The sequence below is a fragment of the Sorex araneus genome, chromosome 3 (assembly GCF_027595985.1).
Source record: "Sorex araneus isolate mSorAra2 chromosome 3, mSorAra2.pri, whole genome shotgun sequence".
NCBI classification, from domain to species: Eukaryota; Metazoa; Chordata; class Mammalia; order Eulipotyphla; family Soricidae; genus Sorex; species Sorex araneus.
Window position 1 is genome coordinate 17,458,749 of NC_073304.1, and position 22,544 is coordinate 17,481,292.

The following is a 22,544-nucleotide window of genomic DNA, read 5'->3' on the forward strand; positions in this document are numbered from 1 at the left end:
AATTTGGCAACACCAGTGTAACTTTTGATAAGTTGCTATAATATATCTACTATTGAGAAAATCCTGAGTAAGTTTGGCTGAAGGGGTGTAAAACTATATAATTCCAGACTTCTTCATTCAGGATCCCATCAAAATAAATATTAATAGAAAATAATCATTGAGCTTACCAATATTCGGTATGGAGAATCAAATATTTACAAGACTTATGAGAACTTAGTTAATAATCTAGTTTAAGCATCCTGTAATAACTAAAAAGAATGGGCAAATGCTAGAACCCAGTTGGAGATGAGTTTAGTGCTACTTTTCCTTGAGAAGTAGTGACTTTTCAAAACTGGTAAGTCAGGATTAGGCTACAAAGTAGATGGAAAATCCAAGAAATAAAGAACACTCATGTCATCCTCAATATCTGTTTCATATGCTCAGTTCTCTAAAACTTGCTTGTTAACATCAAGAACCAAGATGTAGGGGGGCAGAGCCATAGTACAGAAGGTAGGGTGCTCACCTTGCATCTGGCTGACCCAGGTTCCATCCTTGGCTTCCAGTATCATCCCCCAAGTGCCCCTAGGAATGACTTCTGAACGTAGAGCAGGAGTGAACCCTGAGCTCCCCTTTGTGTGGTCCAACCCATGGTGGGTGTGCCCCAACCTGCCGGATTGCTCAAAACAAACAAGCAAACAATGTTCAGGAGGTTTGTAGTGTTAACCTGAGGCAGAGAGCAAGGTGAAGCTGGACTTGAGGTAGAGCAGAGAAAAACCTAAAGATACTTGGCATAGTGGTCCAAAGGAGATATCATAACAATTTTGCACTAACCTTGAATAATTTTCTAAAATTCTATAGGTGGAAAATTGGTTAACATTAAACTTGGTTTGCATCTCTGAAGAGTTTTTTTTAAAAAATAATAGGTTTTCTTTAATTAAAAAATGAAAAAAAATGTAAAATATGTTCATAGAAAGAAAAGAAGCTATCCTTAATCTTGTAGCTAAGGGAAAAAAATCAATGTAGCTGAAAATTCTGTGTGTTGATACAAAAATGATGTATAAAGTGAATTAAGTACTCTAAATGTATTAGAGTCACTGTCATCACTGTCATCCTGTGTCTCATCGATTTGCTCGAGTGGGCACCAGTAACGTCTCCACTGGGAGACTTGTTACTGTTTTTGGCATATTGAATATTTGTATTAGAATAAAATAATAATAATTAGTTATATATTTTTATTTTTGATTTTAAAATTTATTTAGTTAATATTTATCAAGAAAGACACAAATAGAAAATCCTGCTTTCATACATCTTCAATTATCCTGGGAGATAAAAACTAAACAAACTGGCAGGTAATTTTAGATTATGGTATGTGCTATGGAAAGCATTAAAACAGAGTAGATTATGGAATAAGATAGAGGTTTCTCTATGAGGAAGGTACTTTTGATATGAGATGCAAAGTTATTGAAGTGTAAAGTCCAAGTATTCAAAAAGAAGTTATCAATAAGAACAATAATAAATTACTCTCAAATCATGCTAAAGGACTGTAAGAAAGAAAGCTGATGGGGAAGAGGATTGACAAGGAAATCGGGACTGAGTCAAAACTGAAAATTTTACATGAATTATGACATAAAGCCACCAATACTATTTAAATCCAGAAGTCACACTACCTAAGGTGAATTTGTAAATGTTCGCCTCTGTTTCTGGCTAAAAGTGAAAGTCCCCATTAGTAACCGAGCCATCCCAGTATCAGACATGCACCATCCATAGTGCTAGTTGGTGTTCCCTGAACTGGGGAGAAGGGCTTAGGATAAACTATGTCATAGTGGATACGAGATAGAAGATTCTACTCTCTATTAGGTGACATGAAAGTAACTAGAAGGTTTAGGTTGATACTTATGGAAATAAGAGAAATTTTAAAAGGTATGAGCATAGTAGAAAAGAAGAGGAAATATTAGGTCTTTTATACTTGAAATTCCTATGGGACACACAGAAAAGAGTGAGAACAAATTAATGAATTCATGAACACTCATAATCAAGACTGGTAAGTGGATTTTCAGAAAATGGAAACCATTTCCTTCTCCATGCATATAAAATGCCAACTTTTGCCATTTTAGTAGCAAAATGTGTGTGTATTCTTTTTCATTTTAATGACTTTGTCTTACATTCCTGATGAACTTGAAATTATCCCCTTTTTAAACATGTTCCTTTGCCCTGTGAAATAGCTGATTATATTCTTATATTCTAGAATTGGTAAAGGTTAATAATAAGGCTATTGCATTTTATATTAATAACATATGTGAATATTTCATATGCAGATAATGGTATATATACATTTATATCAACTAATTGTGTTTGCTTTGAGGAATGGCTTCTAAATAGTGTCAAGCTACTTTGATAACTATACATTACTTCCCTTGCTCATAAGTTTAGAAAATACCTTCATTTCTACCTCTTTTTATATTTTATAACTTTATCATATTTAACAATTGTATGATTATAGTAACTATAGTTAACAATGGAACTAAAATCAATTAATTTTCAATTGATTTCTCAATGACAGATTTTGAAAGGATGTCATTTCCAAAGTCTTATAAAATAATAGTAAAGCTTATTCCCTTCTTAGATAAGACATTCACAAGTTTAGGTAAAACTTTGAAAGTCTTGAGGACAGCAAGTCATAGGACCATCTATGCAATAAAATATAAATGCAGACTTAGCGCTATCATGCAGTAGGGCTGGAAATTTTGGCAGTCAATTCAGTACTAAATGTGCTGGAACTATGGCTACAAATACAGTATTATGCGTTAGAAGTAAACTCTTACTACTTATGGGCTAGGCTAGCACATGAAAAATGACTCTATATTTGAGTTTTTGGATTAATGTTACCAACACGATTTTCTGCAAGCATGCATAGTGTCAAGCTTTATTACATTACTTAGCTGGGACCCAACTATATTGTTTCACTCTGACCCATAATTCTCTGGTCGTTAAAGGTAGGAGGTCTGGGGCATATGCAAAGGGGGCTATAGCTTCCACTTTAATCATTATCTGTTAAGTAAAATCCAAGTTCAGAAACCTGAGAGACAGTACAGGGCATAAGACGATTGTATGCTGTTGATAAAATTCAAATCCCTGGTTGCACAGATGGTCCTCCAAGCACAGCTGGAAGTGGTTCCTTAGCACAGAGCCAGGAGCAAACCCTGAGCACCACTAGATGTGGTCAAATTCTCCTCCACACCACCCCTCAAAATAAGTAAATAACACCCAGATCCCAGGAAATTGATATGTATTTTGCTGTTTGCCATTGAAGAAAATGTAATTTATACTTTTTTCCAAATTATTTGTCTTGAATAAAATTAGAGGTCAATTGGATGTCATAAAATAAGATGAACTTCCAAGCTCTTTTAACTTAAACTGTCATATCAACATTCCTATCCTCAATAAGCATGCAACAATCCTCTAACAGGTACTCAATGACTGCCTGTACCAATAGACAAAAGTCAGTAATAATAGCCCCAAACAGCAGGTATCACAGCATAAATATTTTTTTTGCAGTGTAGTGGTAGAGTTTTGCATTATGAACAATTGTGAAGATGTGCAACTGCAGAAACAATATACATTCTGTTCTTATGTACATTCATATTGCAAAATGTATGTTAAAAACAACCAATTGTAAATGCTTGACATAGATAGACTGGAAACATTGACATTGTGGTCAGGTGGGAGTGACATGTAATAAACACTCCTGTTGTATTAAAGAAAGCCAGAATTACTCTAAATTTGTGTTAAAATGTCACTAAAGGAAGTGGAAAAATCTGCATGCTCTTTATAAACAGATCACTAATTTTTGTTATGTTTTGTTTTGCTTTGATGTGATTTTACTTGTTGTATTTTTATTTATTTTTTGGGGAGTGATGGGGAAAAGGGGTCACACCCTTACACCAGAGATGGTTTAAAGCAAAGGCTGGGTCTGTGCTCAGAAATCACTCCTGGTGGTGCTCAGATTTTACAAAATACTGGGGATCAAACCTGGGTTGGTAAACTCGAGGTAAGGCAAACATCTTACCTCCTGTACTATCTCTCTAACCCATAATTATTTACTTTAAATGATACTTCAAACAAAAAGTTTAAAAATTGGGGCTGGAGCAATAGCACAGTGGGTAGGGTGTTTGTCTTGCACGTGGCTGACCCGTTTCAATTCCCAGCATCCCATATGGTCTCCCGAGCACCGCCAGGAGTAATTCCTGAGTGCATGAGCCAGGAGTGACCCCTGTGCATTGCTGGGTATGACCCAAAAAGCAAAAAAAAAAAAAAATAAAAACATAAAAAATATAACTTAGGGCTAAAGTCACTGAGCTCTGGCAGCCAGAGTGAAAATATAGTGAGTTGGGGCTGGAGCGATAGCACAGCGGGAGTGACCCCTGTGCATCATCGGGTGTGACCCAAAAAGCAAAATAGACAAATAAATAAATAAATAAATAAATAAATAAATAAATAAAAAAGAAAATATAGTGAGTTGAGCCCTTACCTTGCAGGCAACCAACTCAATTTTGATCCCCAGCATCCTCTATGGTGCCCTGAGCACCCCCAGGAGATCTTCCTGAATGTAAAGCCACAAGTAACCTCCAAAGCAGCCCCACACGTGGCCCATCCCGCCTTGCCCTACTCCACAAATAAAGTCATTGAACCTTGAGAGGTGGACAGTAATATGTCCAATATTTAACATAATTTTGAGGTTTAGATTGCTCTTTAGCTCATTATTTCCTGCATGATTCTGCGTAGGAAGAGACAAGAAATAAGATATACAAAGGTCAAAAATATAAAACTCTGGTTTTATAAAATTGGAGTTCCTAAAATTATAATACAGTAATAGCTTACCCATCTAATAGCAAATTTCCCCTGACAGCCACAAGTTCTCTTTACAATATGTAGGACAGAAACACAGTAGGTATTTAATAATTAATGTGTGAGTGGACAGAAGGAAGAAGAAATAGGAAGTTTATGACCTACACATAAACTGTGGGCTACCAAAATTCAAAGCAAGAATGAGAAGCTGATCAAGTACATTGACTTAGTTATTCCCATATTTAAGTACTATCACTAATGAGTAAAAAATATTTTTCCAACTTAGCAAAATGAAAATATTTATAGTGCAAAAATTACACAATGCATTTTACTTGTTTAGAAATGCACTCTTCTAGACAGCTATAGTCTCATACAAAATGCTAAGAGAATTTCTGATTGATAATTTGCAGCAGCCACTGAAAGTGTGAGTCATCTGCTTCCATGAAAAAAAAATGTTTTGTGTAAGATAAGAAAAATGATTTTTAAGTTGATATTTTCAAGGTATGAAGGAGAGTAAGGTTGTGGACATAGGAATTGGCAATACTTCACAAAGTAAGTAATGTGTTATCAAATTTGTTGAGACTTTTGTGGGTAGAGGTATGTGTACGCATTTGGTATTCATTTGACTGAGCACAAATCCATGAAGGCACAGAAGGATAGAGCAGCTGAGAAAGCAAGAAGCATGAGGAAATAAGTTATCAGTAATCTTCTGTAATTATGCAATGATTTCTGCATTCACAAAGTTAATGAAATTGTGGGCTTGAACTAAATTTCCTGAAATTTCAGGAGTGAGGGGAATTTCCAGATGATATTGATGGCTGATATTTGTTAACTCATTGGATCCATTACGAGCCTGGTAATTTAAGTAGTATTTCTGTTTTTACAAATGAACGGACTTAAGTAAATGATCGAAAACTGGGATATTGTCATAATGATACTGAAAGAAGATTTTAAAATATGTAAGCATGTGTAACTGATTTCTACTCATGTCCCTTTAACTACTTTACTTTATAGCAGCAAATAATTAGATATTTTAAAAGGATAAATTGAAATCGAGTACACAACAGAATAAGGAACCTTTAGGATATGGTCCAGAGCTAACTCTGTAAGTTTAAAACAACATTTGCATTCATGCCACTTTCCTGTAATTCCACATGAAATACAGCCTCTGTTCCATTAAATGCTTTCTGGATATCTCCTAAGTGATCTGACACCCTGCATGCATCCTGGCTGTATGTCACATCCACGGCAAGGCCAGTATAGATTTAATGAATGCCTGCAACATGGTTTCTTTATTAACATAGATGGGGAAATTATGTGTGTTTCTGTGTGTGTAGGTACATATATCCATGCACTGACTTTAATTATATTTTATAGGATCATCTTATAAAGCCAAAGGTGTGTCGATTACTTTGGTTCATTTATATTCAACCACACACACACACACACACAATCCCACAAAGATAGGATGTATACAGCAACCCACATTTATAGATCCCAAATACCATCTGAATAAAAAAGACAAAAAATAGTAACTTCCGTAACTGTGGTACCCTCATCTCTACTAGTTTGAAGTCATAAAACTAAGGATCTGCTTTTTCCCTTTTACTTATCTCCTCCTCCAGTCTAGTCCTTCCTTCTATATCTGAGAATAATTTATCACATTTTTGAGGAAAGCACTCAAAAGCAGTTTCTGGGCTAGCAAGTCACAAGTCTATTTCAAAGTTGGTGACTGTCTCACCAAAGCAGAATATTCTTATTTTTGTAAGCCAAACCTAACACACCCCTAGAATCCTGTCATTCAAAAAGGAAACTGTGGCTGGATGTTTCAGAGAACATAAACATTCTTCCTGACTTAGGAAAGGTTTAAGAGTTTTGTCTCAATCATTTGAAATACTGAGCATTTTGTTACATCCTCTTGGGGAAAAAAAATAAGCCACCGTAGTTAAAATATTAATACTTCAGGAAAATCAAAATGTTTCTTATGCCTTCTCTGAATAGTCATAAAATCTCTTTCCCTGACAGCCAGTCACCCCACCCCCAGTTTATGCCTTGAGTATTTCTACTGAATTGACTTGAAATCTTCTGCAGTTTCCCCAACTAAAATAAGACTCTTTCAACTTATGTAACTTTATATTTTTACTGAAAAAAATAAAGACAATTTTAAAATGAAGACTTCAACATGAGATTTGTTGGCAATAAAATTATTCCCAGCACTATAATTCTCATTTTTTCCCTTTAAAGAAAATGGATAATAGTGTCTCTCCACTTCGAGGAAACTACCTGAAAGATAAAAGGAAAGAAAAGAGTTATAGGAGCAAAACTCGAAGGGAAAAATAATAGTGAAGAAAAGGGAATGGAAAAAAATGCGTGATATGTCTCCTCTCTGTATTAAAGTTTATTATGAAGCAAACTTTTAAAATAAACTTTGGGGGAGGGAGTGATAATGCAATAGGCAGGTGTTTGCCTTGCATGAGGCTGACTCAGATTTGATCATTGATACCATATACGGTCCCCGAAATTCATCAGGAATCATTTCTGAGCACAGAGCCAAGAGTAAACTTTGAGCACTGCCAGTGTAGCTCACCAAACAAACAAACAAACAAACAAATATAAGAACTGACTTTTTATGATGTAGCATATATCAAAAATCAATTATATCGTATTCGTTGTTTTACTGATACCAATTAGAATTTTGACATGGGGAGTATTACTTAAGTCTCTGGGATGTTATTTATTTATATGCAGTTTGGGCATAATAATTTTTTCCTACTTTTTTAATTTTAATTAATTTATTTATTTTTAATTAGTGAATCACCGTGAGGGCACATTTACAGATTTATACACTTTTGTGCTTATGCTTCCCTCATACAAAGTTCGGGAACCCATCCCTTCACCAGTGCCCATTCTCCACCACCAGTAAACCCAGCATCCCTCCCACCCTCCCCGATCCCATCTCCCCCCACCCCGCCCTGCCACTGTGGCAGGGCATTCCCTTCTGTTCTCTCTCTCTAATTAGCTGTTGTGGTTTGCAATAAAGGTGTTGAGTGGCCACTGTGCTCAGTCTCTAGCCCTCATTCAGCCCGCAACTCCCTTCCCCCACATGGCCTTCGACTACATTATAGTTGGTGGGCATAATAATTTTTTAACAGAAGTTAGCGCATAGCTGTGTTTCAATAAAGTTAAAAGTACAAGCTGCATAATAGTTTTGCAGGAATTATCTATTAACTTAATAAAAATACTGTCATGTATTTATGTTGTCACATATGAGACATTCCCCAGGGATCAGTATTTTTATTATTAGTTTAATTCTGCTTTTCTACCATTTGACAAGACTGCCAATACTGAGGCAATACATATTTGGTATCTTGCACTTTGTGTGGAACAAAAAAAATATTAGTTAGGAATCACTTTAAGAATAAAGGAAATATGACTATTGCCTTAACACCTTATCATATTCTGCAATTTGCTAATAATTCATCTTCACTTGATATACTAAAATTTTATGACTACTAAAAGATCACACGATTCTTTTTAGTCTCAATATCAGACAATAACTTATTGAAGGTATTTGACAAATTGTTTGGTCGAAATACTTTTCTTCACCATGTTTAAATAAGCAACAGTGTTTATTGTGTCTATGTACTATGTGAGAACTGAAATTGTGCTTTTGACTTTCCATTGTTCAAGATATGGGGTTAGGAAAGGGTTGAAAGGTTGAGGAGGAAAGTACAAGAAAAATGATAATGCCAACTCTGAGAATATGTATTTTGGAAATGAGAGCTGGTATATAAATAGAAGTTGAATTCATTTGTACTATCTATCCAGGACTATGTATCGCATGTCAGGAGATATCAATCATGGCAGAATTAGAGAATTCCTGGAAATCATCACAGTTCATATAAATCATTTTCTCTTTCTCTGAAAACATTTCTCAGTCAGAAACCCAGAAGATTTTTCAAGTTCTATTGCTTATGCTTAGCAGGTATGGTCAGAATTAATTTTCCAGCATCTATATGGCCCATATGACATATGATATGACAGGGAGAAGGGGGGGGGGGCTTGAACAGCTGACCTTAACACTGGACGTTGCTTCTACTTAAAAAAAAAAAATTCATAAGTACCAAACATAGAACAAGATGCCATTGGAAAGTGTTCTTAATGAAATACTGCCATGTGCAAGTCATATTATAGTAAAATTAGCCCGCCACCACAGTTTTTCCTTTACTTTCTTTAATTTTTTCTATCTTTTCCCAAACTTCTTTTCCCCTTTTCTCTTTATCTTTCATATTTTATCATTTACTCTGTCTCTGTTTCTTTCTGCTTTTTACTCTTCTACTCCTTTTATTCTCCTTTTTGGAAATTTGAGGCCAGTCTACACAGATGCACAAAAGAGAGATTCCCCCTCTTCCTACACCACACACACACACACACACACACACACACACACACACACACACACACATACACACACACAAACACCTGTTTCAATTTCTGAGTGAAGCTATTATGGAAAGAAATATGAAAAGTCATAAAATTATTTAAGTTTTCTTGGCAGATACTGAACTCATAGTCCTCTAAAAACCATGAGAATTAGAGTATAATGTTCCTGATAGGAGATATCAAAGATGAAATAAAATCAGACTCATACCTCGCTATTGAATAATCTGGGAGAGTTTTGCTTTCAAAATCTAGAGACAGACAGGATATTGTTGATTTAGATATCATGGGAAGGTCACATGTTAAAAGCATTTCTCCCACACATTAAAAGCCCACAAGAAAATATCTCATTGAAGTTCAATTCCCAGTACCTCACAAAGTCCTATCTCCTTACGGCTTCAATCCTCTGGCACATTCTTACACTTCGATAGCCACCACAAACCAACAGCTGCTTAAGATGGAATTGACTAAAATTCTCAGACAGCTGCTTGGGTAAGTTTTCAACCACAAAGAAATGTAAGTTGAAAAGTTCACAGCGAAGTTTTCCCAATCTCCAAGAGGGGACCAGCTTCTATTGACAATTAACATCAAAAGGTGGGGTCACTGGATGAAAACAAAGATCATGATTACAAGTGGTGAAATCCCATTGTGGTAAGCATATTAGAAAATTGTTTAATGAGGCTATGCTGAGTTCTGAAGAAGTCACCCGTGCTTTTCTCTACTGCTAGCTATAATATAAAAACATTTCTTATGTTCAAGAATGCTTGTGTTAGAAAATAGAAAAAAATTGCCCTATGTTATTGACTAAGATTCTGTTGAAAGAGCAGGTTAAGTTGCCTGCAGTTGTAAAAGCCCTATTATAAAGTTATATTTGAAGTGCCCTGGGTTACTTATAATGTATTAACAAAAGGCAAAATATATGGTAAAATAACAGTAAAGCTATTTTTAGTTGGGAGAACTTAAAGGTAGTTACTTTTTTGGGCATACCTTCATTTAAATACACCCTCCAGTGAATTTGCATTGTCTCTAAATTATCATGGAAAAAGAAATATGCAATGTAAAGTGAAGATAAAGATGAATTTGAATAGGCTTTTAGCTAGATTTTTCTGATCATGATGGTGCCTTTAGATTCAAGGTCAGTATGTGAAAGACATGAGAGTTAATGAAATGAGTACAGTCTGCGGTACAAAGAGTGTGTTCTTAAAGAGTTAAAATAAGCAGAATTGATTTAGAAAGTCAGCCATCAAATAGGCGCATAGTTGGTGGACCAATACTGTGGACAAGTCCTTACTTGTAAATGTACTGTGGAATTTTTGCTACCCTCTTATTAATTGTGCATGAGAAATTGACCACCAAGAGGTGAGGAAGCAGAGATATTTCTACATCAATTTCTTTTTTGGAGTGGTTGGGTTTTAGGGCCACATCTGATTTTGCTCAGGGCTTACTCCTGGCCCTGCACTCAGGAACTACCCACATGGCAGAGCCTGGCAAGCTACCTATGGCGTATTCAATATGCCAAAAACAGTAACAACAAGTCTTACAATGGAGATGTTACTGGTGCCCGCTCGAACAATCCGATGAGCAACAAGATGACTGTGACAGTGACAGCACTTCTTATTTTCACTTCCATGTAACAACCAGAATAGGTGTTGACAAAGCACAAAATGGACAGGAAAATTGAATCTGCTACCTGGGACACACCCCAGGCAAGAATCGAGTTCTCTTAGAAGTTCTAAAAAGCATGTTCCTTGTGTGGAGAGAAAAGTGTTTTCACCATAGTTTCTACTTTCTGCTTTTATGTTTGTTTGTTTGTTTTATTTCATCTTAATCTTAATGAAAAAAAAAAAACTATTTTAGGTTTCCCATTTGCCCTAGGTTAAATGAACCAAAATCCACATTAACTTATTTACTTTTTAATTCTCTATGAATATATCTTCTCTTACTCTAAAACTTAAAATTATTTTCTAAAAGTGGAATACAACCAAGTGTTGGTATGGGTTCTTGCACTGAGTAGAGAATATGTATAATGTTCTTATAGTAAACGAACTTCGAGTTCCATTCACTGCCAGCAGGGAAGACCACCTGACCCTTTGCTTCTGGGGATATCCAGCTCTCAATCCTTCGCAGCCTCCTTCCTACCTCAGCCTTATGCTGCTTTTTGCACGTGCAGCCACACTCACCACGTCAAAGCGCAGTTCATCTGTCACGGCTGGCAGACTGCCAGGACCGCTTTGAACTGTGGAAAATCTGAGAAGTGCTTGATAGCTTTTTATATAGCCTGGTTTGATACCAATAACTCTAGAGTTTGGATGTCAAGGCAACAAAGCTGCAGTGCAGAAGAAAAGAAAAATAATAAGAAGATAAATCCCCTAAGATTAGAAGTGAATAATCTGTGAAATGCTCTAAAGAATTTTCCTATTGTTTTTCGGTGTGTTTCTCAGAGGGCCTTATTAATTAAGGTTCAGGACCGAGAAGTGGATCTGTCATCAAGTCCACATTCCTCCTGCGTGCATTACAAATTGCTCACATAAACTGTCCCCAAATCTCATCATCTCTCACTTCCCTCCGCTAGGATTCTGAAAGCTTTGCACTGTTTGACTAGCCATGATTCCATAATGCGAGAAGCCTAATTTGGCTTTAGCTGTAATTTTCAAATATTTATGAGAGTAAGATGAGGAGCAGAACTCGGTGTTCGGACGTGTCTTTGGAATTAATATATTTAGTATCGGGGGCGCTTAGAGAACCGGAAAAATGAGCTGGGAAACTATAACCCCTTCCCCTCAATTGGAACCCCTTACACAGTAAACTGGGATCCCTTCTTACTAGCATAATTTCTCTACAGAAGCTGCTGAACGGAGAAATAAAATCCTTAAGCTTAGATCACTTCTGAAACTGCAGTCTCCAGAACAGATTCAACATTTGTTCCATGTGTGTTTTCTTCCCCCAACAGTCCCCAGAGAGAGAAAGAAAAGCATAGATGAGCTTGAAATAAATGGAGCCTTGCCAAAGAATCCAGCACAGTCATTTGTCTTTGGTACTTAAACAGGGCAGAGAAGGAAGTTCTTAGAGTCGACTTTAAGCTGTGGAGAGCAATGTCAATTCAAAATAATTGGAATTTATTACCATAAACTAAATGGGATAGGCGAGTTATTTTTACTCCCTCCTAACTTGGGGTCTGTGTGTATGTGTGTGTGTGTGTGTGTGTGTGTGTGCACTATCCCTATCGAGGTATAAGGAGGAAATTTATACAATATCTAATTGAGAATTATATTTTGGAGGAATTTTGTGCCTTTTTTGGTCACACTCGGAATATTCATGGGTCACTCCTGGCTCTGTCCTCAGGAATTACTCCTGGCGGTGCTCAGGGGACCATATGGGATGCTGGGAATCAAACCTGGGTTGGCCACATGCAAGGCAAATGCCCTTTGTGAATACTATTCAATCCATATTATTAATTCTGTTTAACTCCCCATCATTGCCCACATAGCCCATATTTCACCATCACTGAACTCTGCTTCATCTCTGCAAACATTTTCCAGTCTCTCCCGAGCTGTAAGTGTAGAAGAAGGATGTCAAGATGGAGAGAAAAATCCATTGAGTCATCCAGATTCTTGACCATTGTTTGAACATTAGAATTAACAATATATAGATTTATAGGATGAAAATAATAATTGCTTATGGGATGGCTACCTTCCAAAGTCAGTGAGCCAAAATATATATCCTCAACTAAGGAATAGGACAGTGATCTAGGGCTTCAGGGAGAGAAGACAATTCACATGATGAGAAAATGGGGCCTCAAATGATGAATACTGATTGATTTGTATTTATGCACTTGTCCTGCTATCTTAATAGATTTTTCAAGTAGAAAAGGTTCATCTAATAGACTAAAATTTTTTAGACTAAATTAAAACAACTGGATTTATAAATATGGATCCATCAACAAATCATTCAGCAAACAGAAAGGCACAGAAAATTTCTGAACAAAATTGAAAGTTTGCACTATCAGAAAGAGATAAACAAGATTATTTGAAAAAAGAGAAAACGTCATTTCCAGAAAACTCTTTCCCTCTGGGGAAGGTGTGGGTTTCGTAACAAGAACACCTCACTAGTACTCATCAGAAGCCCCAAGTGACTTGCTCAGATATCCACCTAGAAAGAAATGCACTGCTGTTAGTTTAGGTATTAAGTCTCTTTTGGGACCCCTTCAAATATAACTCCAATTTGGGCTTGTTTCCAATAATCACTCTAATTCCAATTTAATTTCTCTGATTTTCATTCTTCTTAATTGTTAAATGAGTCAAAAAACATTCTCTTGTGTACATGCAAACTTAGGTGATCTCATCTGGGAATTACCCACATATCAGAGACACCAATCAGAAGGAAATCTGTTCTGAAATTCAAACAATATACCTTGGAAGAGATCTTTCTTTTGAACAGAAAAATGACTTTCTTTTCATAATTATATGGGTTGAATGGTGTGACTCAAATTCATATGGAAACTTTTTAATGTAGGAGGGATGTGACTTATTCAGCCATTGATTAAGCTGATTGAATTGGGCATGGAATCCACATACATTTTTTTAACTGGAATTTTTTTAGATAGACTACTACAAAGCTGTTCATAATTGGGTTTCAATCGTACACTGATCCAGCACCTATCCCTCCACAAGTGTACAGTTCCCATCACCAATGTCCATGTTTCTCTACCATCATCCAAAAACCACACTCCCCAGCCCCAGCCTCCCTCTATGGGAGGTACTTTACTTATTGCTCTCTCTCTCTCTCCTTTCCCTTTTGTGCATTATGGTTTGCAATACAAAGGCTAAGAGGTCATGGTGTTTGTTAGGGCATTCAGTGGTTTGGGGTGTGGATGTGACTGCTGAGGCTTCCAGAAGTACCAGGAGGTGGGTAAACTTGGCCCGAAGTTGCTGGGGTATTGCCAAAGGCACAGCAGCAATTTGGGGGTATCAGGAAACCTGAAGGCACCCTCAGGGTGCTGATGCTTTCATCACGGAGGTACAGGTTGACCTACTGGTGCCACCATGCCCCCCATATGATGAATTCTTTTTAATTTTTAAGACTATAATTTTTTTAACAAAAACAAAAAAATCTTCATGGAGATAGTAATCCTATAATGAAGTCTTTATTGTGATCTCTAATGCCACACAAGTAATATTTTTATAAAATGAGATAATTGGACTTAGGTATGCATATTGGAATAATGTCATTGAACTTAAGGGGAGGTAACTGCAAACATAAAAGAGAAACTTAGAACCTTCCTGTAAAAAACTATAGCTCGCCAACGGGCATGTACATTCGAGGGCTCTCCGAGCGGATCTGTCTCACCGCCCATGTTCGGTGCTCTGGAACTACTGTGTATGGCTGTTGGTCAAGGGCAGGCTACGGAAGGAAGAAGGCCAAACTGGTTGCTCGATCAGTTTATTTCATTCTCTCCCTCTGCTTCTCTCCTGGCTCTGGATCTCTCTCTGGATCCCTGGATCAGGCCCCCAACCCACTCTTACAGCCTAGTTAAATCCCCCCACAGCATGAGGGAGTTGAGGCATACACATAGGTGCGGTCACAATCAATAGGGGTAAGGTTCCTTTCCCTCAGGGGATGCTTCTCCTAGGACTGATTCTCTTTCAGCAGGAGGATCCACCTAAGGGCAGAGTCCCATGAGTGTTTCTCTTCTCCTCATCCAGCAAACATATAAGCATTCATAATATTAATCATTTTGTATGGACACAATAAGAAATGCATTAAAGCTTATAGAATTGCTCTCCTGGGGCCATCTCGATCTCAGACTACAGTGCTCAGGCCAGACCAGTCTTTCCTATCCCTAGCAGGGTCTTAGTCTCGTCATTACTTTTGGATCATGACAGCATTTGTCTATGATCAAGTTCTTAACTTATAGTTAAGAATTAGGCACTTTGGCCAGGCCCATCTCGATGCCAGGGTAGCACATAACTCACCGCTTGACTTGGATCCGTCCCATCCCTCGTCGGGACCCTGCTTTTGGGGTGCTAGGAACTGAGGGCAACTGAGACTTAAGTGGAGAAAGCAGATACCTGGGAATGAATAATATTCGACGCCAATTAAGTCCCAAGTAACAAAAGCATAATATTGTCTTCTTGTGCCTATACAAAAAGGACATGACTCTGAATAAACTAAGCAAAGGACTCAAGGAGAAGAGAAAAACAATATTTACAAGTCAACAGAACACTAAGAAAGAAGCTACAAATAAACAGAGGAATGGGAGCACTGTAACAGGAGTAACACAATAAAACTAAACTGTCAGAGGCTAGGTTATCCTACAGCTTCCTATCCTTCACAATCCTCAGAAGGAAACACCTCTTGATACCTTCCATGGCGGTCTTCTTGCTTCCAGAACTGCGGGAGTAAATCTGATTTTCCAAGGGCTGTGCTGTGTAGCACTAAGGTACAACAGTCTGAGGGGGAAACCATACAAAAATATGTCTCTGTAGTATGAATTATTTTATGCCATTTCTAAGAAAATCAAAACATAAACTCTCAAAACGAAGTAGAAGTGATCCTTCAGTCAAAAATATTTGTCCTTATGAGAGAAATCTCTATTTTCAGGAGGTTTCTACATTATGTATTGATATGATCTAAGTCCTATGAAGAAATCCAGAGTGAAAGGAGTGATTCAGTGATTCAAAACTATAGGAGCCATTTCTTTTCAAGGAGATTGAAAACTAGAGGCAAGATGTGAGAAGATGTTAGTTGTGTCCATAGCACTGGGTCACCCGTATGAACACAATATCTGATAATATATTTCTAAAGAAGTATAATGCAAGAAGCTAAAGGAAGTCTGGCATGATTATGGCTGTCCAAAGCCTTCAAATTTTGTCCACCACCCAGAAGAGCATCAATTTCTGACATCACCATGGATGATTTAGACCTGAAGACTTTTCTTTTGGTCTTTCATTCCTTTTGATGATCCTTACCAGGCGGATCATCCCCCATTTTACTTTTAATTGAACTGTGTGCTTATATTCTTGTCTTTTGTATTTCCCTCAATAAATCAAGAAACTCCATGTGACTGGTTTGTCATATATTAACCTCCCCACCAGGTAGAATGAACACAGTGATATTCAAAGCAGAGAGTAGATGTTCTCTTTTTCTCTGTCTCTGTTTCTGTCTCTCTCTCTTTGTCTATCCCCTTCACATCCCCTTCATATCTAAATCTATTGAATTATTATTAACATCCTTCTATTGTCAGTTGAATATTTTATGTAAAGTAATTTCATGTGATATTAGTGGGAGTATTCACATTTTGAACAGCATCCAAGCATACATAGAGGGGAGCATACTATTAAACTTTTATTTTTTTCTCATGTTAATCTGCCTCACATTACAGATATTTTAGTTAAGTATCTAGGGAAGAAGACACATGCTTATTTGATGTTCCCTGCCATACTTAGCAAATGAACTCAAGTAATTATCTACATTTAATAAGTTACCTAGAGCATGTCAGTTTTTGTCCCTGTCTTTGTTTACATAAACATTAAACAGAATTACTGTTACTGTTTTTGGCATATCAAATATGCCACGAGTAGCCTGCCAGGCTCTGCCATGCAAGAGGCATGTTGGTTTGTTCTTCGCCGGTTGGCAACATTGCCACCCCTCGCCATGATGAGAGGGTGAGCTGGGCCGGACATGTAATTCGATTTGGAGATGACCACTGGACTAGAGCTGTTACCGAATGGATCCCATGGACGTCAAAAGAACGCCTGGCCGCCCACCTATGAGATGGTCAGACTTCTTTGTCAACACCCTCGATGAACGGTTTGAGGCTCTTCATGTTCCTGGAGCGAGCAGACATCATTGGGCTATACTAGAATGCAACGGATGGATGGAGACGTTACTGGTGCCCAGTCGAGCAAATTGATGAGCAACGGGATGACAAATGATACAAGAGATACAAGTAAACTAGAGTAATTATGTCGGTTTCATAATTTAAAAATAGTATTAAAGGGTAGTTAAAAAGTGGTTGTCATCAGTATGAAAGAGCTGGAAATGAGTGCTATTTCATTTACACTGCTATAAAAAGCAGTATTATGTGTAGACATTTTTGGAAGCAAAAAAGATGGTGCTCAAGATCACGATCAGTTTACTACTTAAATGTCTGAAAGTTTATAGTATTTATTTCAAAAGTAGATACCTTTTTTTTAAAAAAATGAAAATAAAATTTGCATTGATACTATGGCCAAGGCAATACTGCAGGTCTTAAAATAACAAATTGTTTAAGAATAGTATGGCAGGACATTGGACTTTCTATAGATAGACAAATGTTAATTATTTTATGAATATGACTTGGACTTTCTTATGTTTAAAGCCTAGTCTTTGATCAGATTTCTATCTACATCTAATTTGCAATTATTTGCATGTTTTGTTCAGAATATCATAAAATTAATCATGTAAGTGTACTAGTTATTACTGTCATCAGTGTATAAATGCTTTTTTAAACTCATACAATTTATACAACTAATGATTACAGGTGTAGAGAATTTCGAGTGCCTCTTCAGCATACAATTTTTCATAGAATGATATGAAATCTGGGTCAAGATTCTTCTTTTGCAAGAAATATTTACACAGATGAACAGAAATTTTAACTTTTAATGGTGTCTAGTTAACTCCTAGCAGGAGATCAATATAATTATTGGGTACTATATCAGTCTTATCATCAACTAATCTGTATATAAGTCATAATTTCTTTCACTATCCATTTCATGTAATCTTTCCTAAATGAAAACCACTTCCAGAAATTCTACATCATTAGTTGGTGATATAAACTGATGATTTAAATATTTTTGGTGACTCATGTGTTTTCTGGGGGCCCTTCACACATATATATGTATAGGTGGGTAGGAGGCATACAAATTATTGTTACACATTTTTCTATTCTCAGATTTTATGATGCTAATTTGATTAACTGCTATTTTACTAACCTGAGAGAAGAAAAGAGACACATCTACCATGCTTCACAGAGCCACATTCCATGGAGAATAGAACAGTATTTAATGGACTAGAGATGTTACTTAGCAGTCAAGTGAATACACTGTGTTCATAAGACCTACAGTGATAAAGTCACAAAACAAATGCAAATAAATATCTGCTTCTTTTTATCCCAAGGAAATATGATTTATATCAATTCCCATCTCTGTGAAAACTTAAAACCCAAAACTTTGCTCTTTGCATTACAAGGAAATATAATCTAAGATTAGTCTGAGCTCAGCATTGCCATCTTAAAGAAACTAAGGACAAAGAAAGTCAAAGTGAACAGAGATCATATAAAAATCTATTGGAAAATGGACTATATTTTTAGGATCACAATTCCATTGAAAAGGTGGAACACTGTTTTTCTAAATCCTCAAGACTTATCCATGGTTTCCCTATATTTAGTTTTGGATTCTTCCCTAAAATAAATTTCAAATGAAATAATTCACTTATTTACTCAGATTAAGCCATTTAATTTAAGGGCCAGAGATTCAGTACAGCCATTGGGCACTTGACTTTCACTCTGTCCACCCAGGTTTAATCCTCAGCATCCTATATGGTCCCCCATTTACCACCAGGAGTAATTCCTGAGTGCAGAGCCAGAAGTAACCCCTGATCTTTGCTAGGTGTGATCCAAAAGCCAAAAGAAACAAGAATCAATTTAAGTAACAATCTAGATTTGAGGCAAGTTTTTAAAAGGAGGAGTCAATATTTCTTTCTTTTAAAATTTTCATTGCAAACCTTAATACATTTAATATAGTTATTATTAACTGTACTAGGATTATACATATATCATCACTGTCACTGTCACTGTCATCCCGTTGCTCATCGATTTGTTCTAGTGGGCACCAGTAACGTCTCTCATTGAGAGACTTGTTGTTACTGTTTTTGGCATATCCAATACGCATGGGTAGCTTGCCAGGCTCTGCTGTGCGGGCGCGATACTCTCGGTAGCTTGCTGGGCTCTCCAAGAGGGGTGGAGGAATCAACATGGGTTTGCCACGTGAAAGGTGAAAGCCCAACTGATGTGCTATCGATCCAGCCCTTATATATATCGTCAGACTAATAATTTTATAAATCAACCCAGCACTGCCAAACATGAAATAAAAGGAAAACCCCCATAACATTTTCTTGGGAAACAATAAGCTAAGTTAACTACAGGTATTTGGGCACAGATCACTGCTTGAGAATATTCCTAGGTTACTCAATTTTGTAATAGAAAGCAGTTCAGAAAAATAGGTAAACAATGTGGCTTATCTGCAAAACACAGAAAGGTAGATTTGAGAGGCAGAAGATGTTAAGGATGCTTTCTGCAGGATGGTTAAGTGCTGGTCCTCCCCCACTTTGTTTTAATTTGTTTCCTACTCTGATAAATGCTGACTTTGGTTCTAAACCCACTTGCCAATACTGAAACAGCATAGATGTTCTCAACTGTCATGTTAACTCAGCCAAACTGTCATTTGCAGAAGCCTTTGCAAATTTACTTTGTATTGAGCTGGTAACATCTGACTAATTTCTACTAATACTGCATAGCAGCTATAACCACTTTTGCAGAGCACATTAGCCTTGTTTAACTGGCATCATAAATAATAAATTCAAACTGCTGGGAATTGGCTTATATTCTGTATTGCTTTTTGACGTATTTTTGGAGTCAGGTACATTATTTCACACTAATGATTCTGCTAAACCCAGAGGCTTTTGTCTGTTATTCTTTCATCCCAACCAAATATTTTAAAGAAATAATGCATCAGTCGCTTTTTTCTCATATTCCCTGTGTTCCAATCTTGTCTGTAGAAAATAAAAATGTGCAATTATCTAAGAGTCCTCTGGCAGGTCATTCAAATTGTGCCCTGGGCTGATTTTACAAAATCCCCTTCAAACCATCCCTATGCTACTTCCTTCCTTCCTTCCTTCCTTCCTTCCTTCCTTCCTTCCTTCCTTCCTTCCTTCCTTCCTTCCTTCCTTCCTTCCTTCCTTCCTTCCTTCCTTCCTTCCTTCCTTCCTTCTTTCCTACCTTCCTTTCTTTCTTTCTCTCTTTCTTTCTTTCACTGTTTAATACTCCAAGCTTGGCATTGGGACATAGGGAATATTTAAACTTCTATCAAAAATAAATAAAGGCAGAGTTAAGAAATACAAGGGAAAATTTTGTCTTCCTTCAAATTGAAAATCAAGCTCGACACATCTACTTGCAAAGGAAGCTTTCTGAAGGTTTTTTTTTTTTTAGTGATGGTGTTCTGGGAGTAATTTTCACTCATATCTGTTGTTTAAAGGGCTAAGTAAATGACGGTGGTGATTTTGAAAAGGGTATATCATAATTGAAATCCATTTATAATGCAACATGCCCTACTGCAATATGAAAGATTGAAATCTGTACTGTCAAGCTTTTAAGACAGAGAATGTGGGTGTGAAATTCCAGCAACAAGAAAATCAATCCCATTGGGCTGGGAATGTGTCCAAAGGGTCAGGGAAATGCCTTAAACGTGTGATGCCCATGGGTTTCATCCTCTCCAGCACTGTCTCTATTCCAGATGCGCAAATGGCCCTCTGGCAGATTTCCCAGATATTGACTCTCTTTGCTTGTGACTCCGGAGGTTCTGGCATCGGGTCTTCTGGGAAACCCCTTAAATGTTCTCTGGACTTTTCCCACGGGCGATTCTGCCTGGAGTTGGCAGTTAGTCCTGAGTTGAGAAAGTGGAGGCAGTCATGCTTCTCATTGGTCAGTCTGTCCAGTTCCCACTCTGTGAGCTTCTGGCTTTTGTGGAAATGTAGGTGATAGGAAGAGGGCGATGGTTACATATGGGAAGTCTGTGAGGCAGGGTTGGGATGGGGGTAGTGGGGACAGAGTTATAGTTATCTCCTAGCATTTCCATTTCCTTAAAACTTCATCTGATATAGCACTGTAGCACTGTTGTCCTGTTGTTCATCAATTTGCTCTAGTGGGCACCAGTAATGTCTCCATTGTGAGACTTGTTACTAATTTTGACATATTGAATAATCCACGGGTTGCTTGCCAGGCTCTGCCAGGCTGAAGGGATACTCTTGGTAGCTTGCTGGGCTCTCCAAGAGGGACCTAGAAATTGAACCCTGGTTTACTGCATGCAAGGCAAACATTCTACCCACTGTGCTATCGCTGATGTAGATAGATGTAAATTATATAGATAGAGGTAAATGATTCACAATTTCAAATACTCATTGTCTAGTTTTCCTGGATGTCCCTCCCCATTTTTTTAGAGAAAATATTCCATTACTTTAATTATTTTGGTGTAATCATTTTCTATACTGACTTCCTATAAGCTTTTCTGTCTCATCCTGGATGGTGGTAAAGTGAGAATTCCACAAATTGAAAATCTCTCTCTCTCTCTCTTTCTATCTCTCTCTCTTTCATTCTTTCTCCTTTCTCTCTCTCATAAAGCCTCATAGAGCCTCAATCTATCTCATTTTCTCTAGAAATTACAGTTGTACAACTTTTCCATATGTGTGTAATTAAATTTATTCTTTTTATCACTAACCTTGTGATATTTGTTCAACCAACCTGAGAAGAAGTCAGAGGTGGTTGAATGTTCCCTGCTTTCATACACATGGAATAATGTGCTTTACTATATACTATGGGAATCTCTGTAAAAAACTAAGGCTCGCCGAGGGGTGCGAGCACTCTCAGGCTCTCCGGGCGGCTCTGTCTCACCGCCCGCGTTCAGTGCCCCGGAATCACTGTGTGTGCTGTCGGTCAAGGGCAGGCGACGGAAGGAAGAAGGCCAAACTGGTTGCTCGATCAGTTTATTTCATTCTGTCTCTCCGCTTCTCTCCCGCTTTCCTGGATCTGGCCCCGTGGATCTGGCCCCCCAATCCACTCTTACAGCCTAGTTAAATCTCCACAGCATGAGGGGGTTGGGGCATACACATAGGTGTGGTCCCCATAAATAGGGTAAGGTTCCTTTTCCTTAGGGGATGCTTCTCCTAGGACTTAATTCTCTTTCAGCAGGAGGATCCACCCAAGGGCGGAGTCTCATGAATGTGTTTCTCTTCTCCTCAGCCAGCAAACATATAAGAATTCATAATATTAATCATTTTGTATGGACACAATAAGAGATGCATTAAAGCTTATAGAATTTCTCTCCTGGGGCCATCTCAATCTCAGACTACAGTGCTCAGGCCAGATCAGTCTTTCCTATCCCTGGCAGGGTCCCTGTCTCATAATTACTATTGGATCATGACAGCATTTGTCTATGATCAAGCTCTTAAGTTGTAGTTAAGAATTAGGC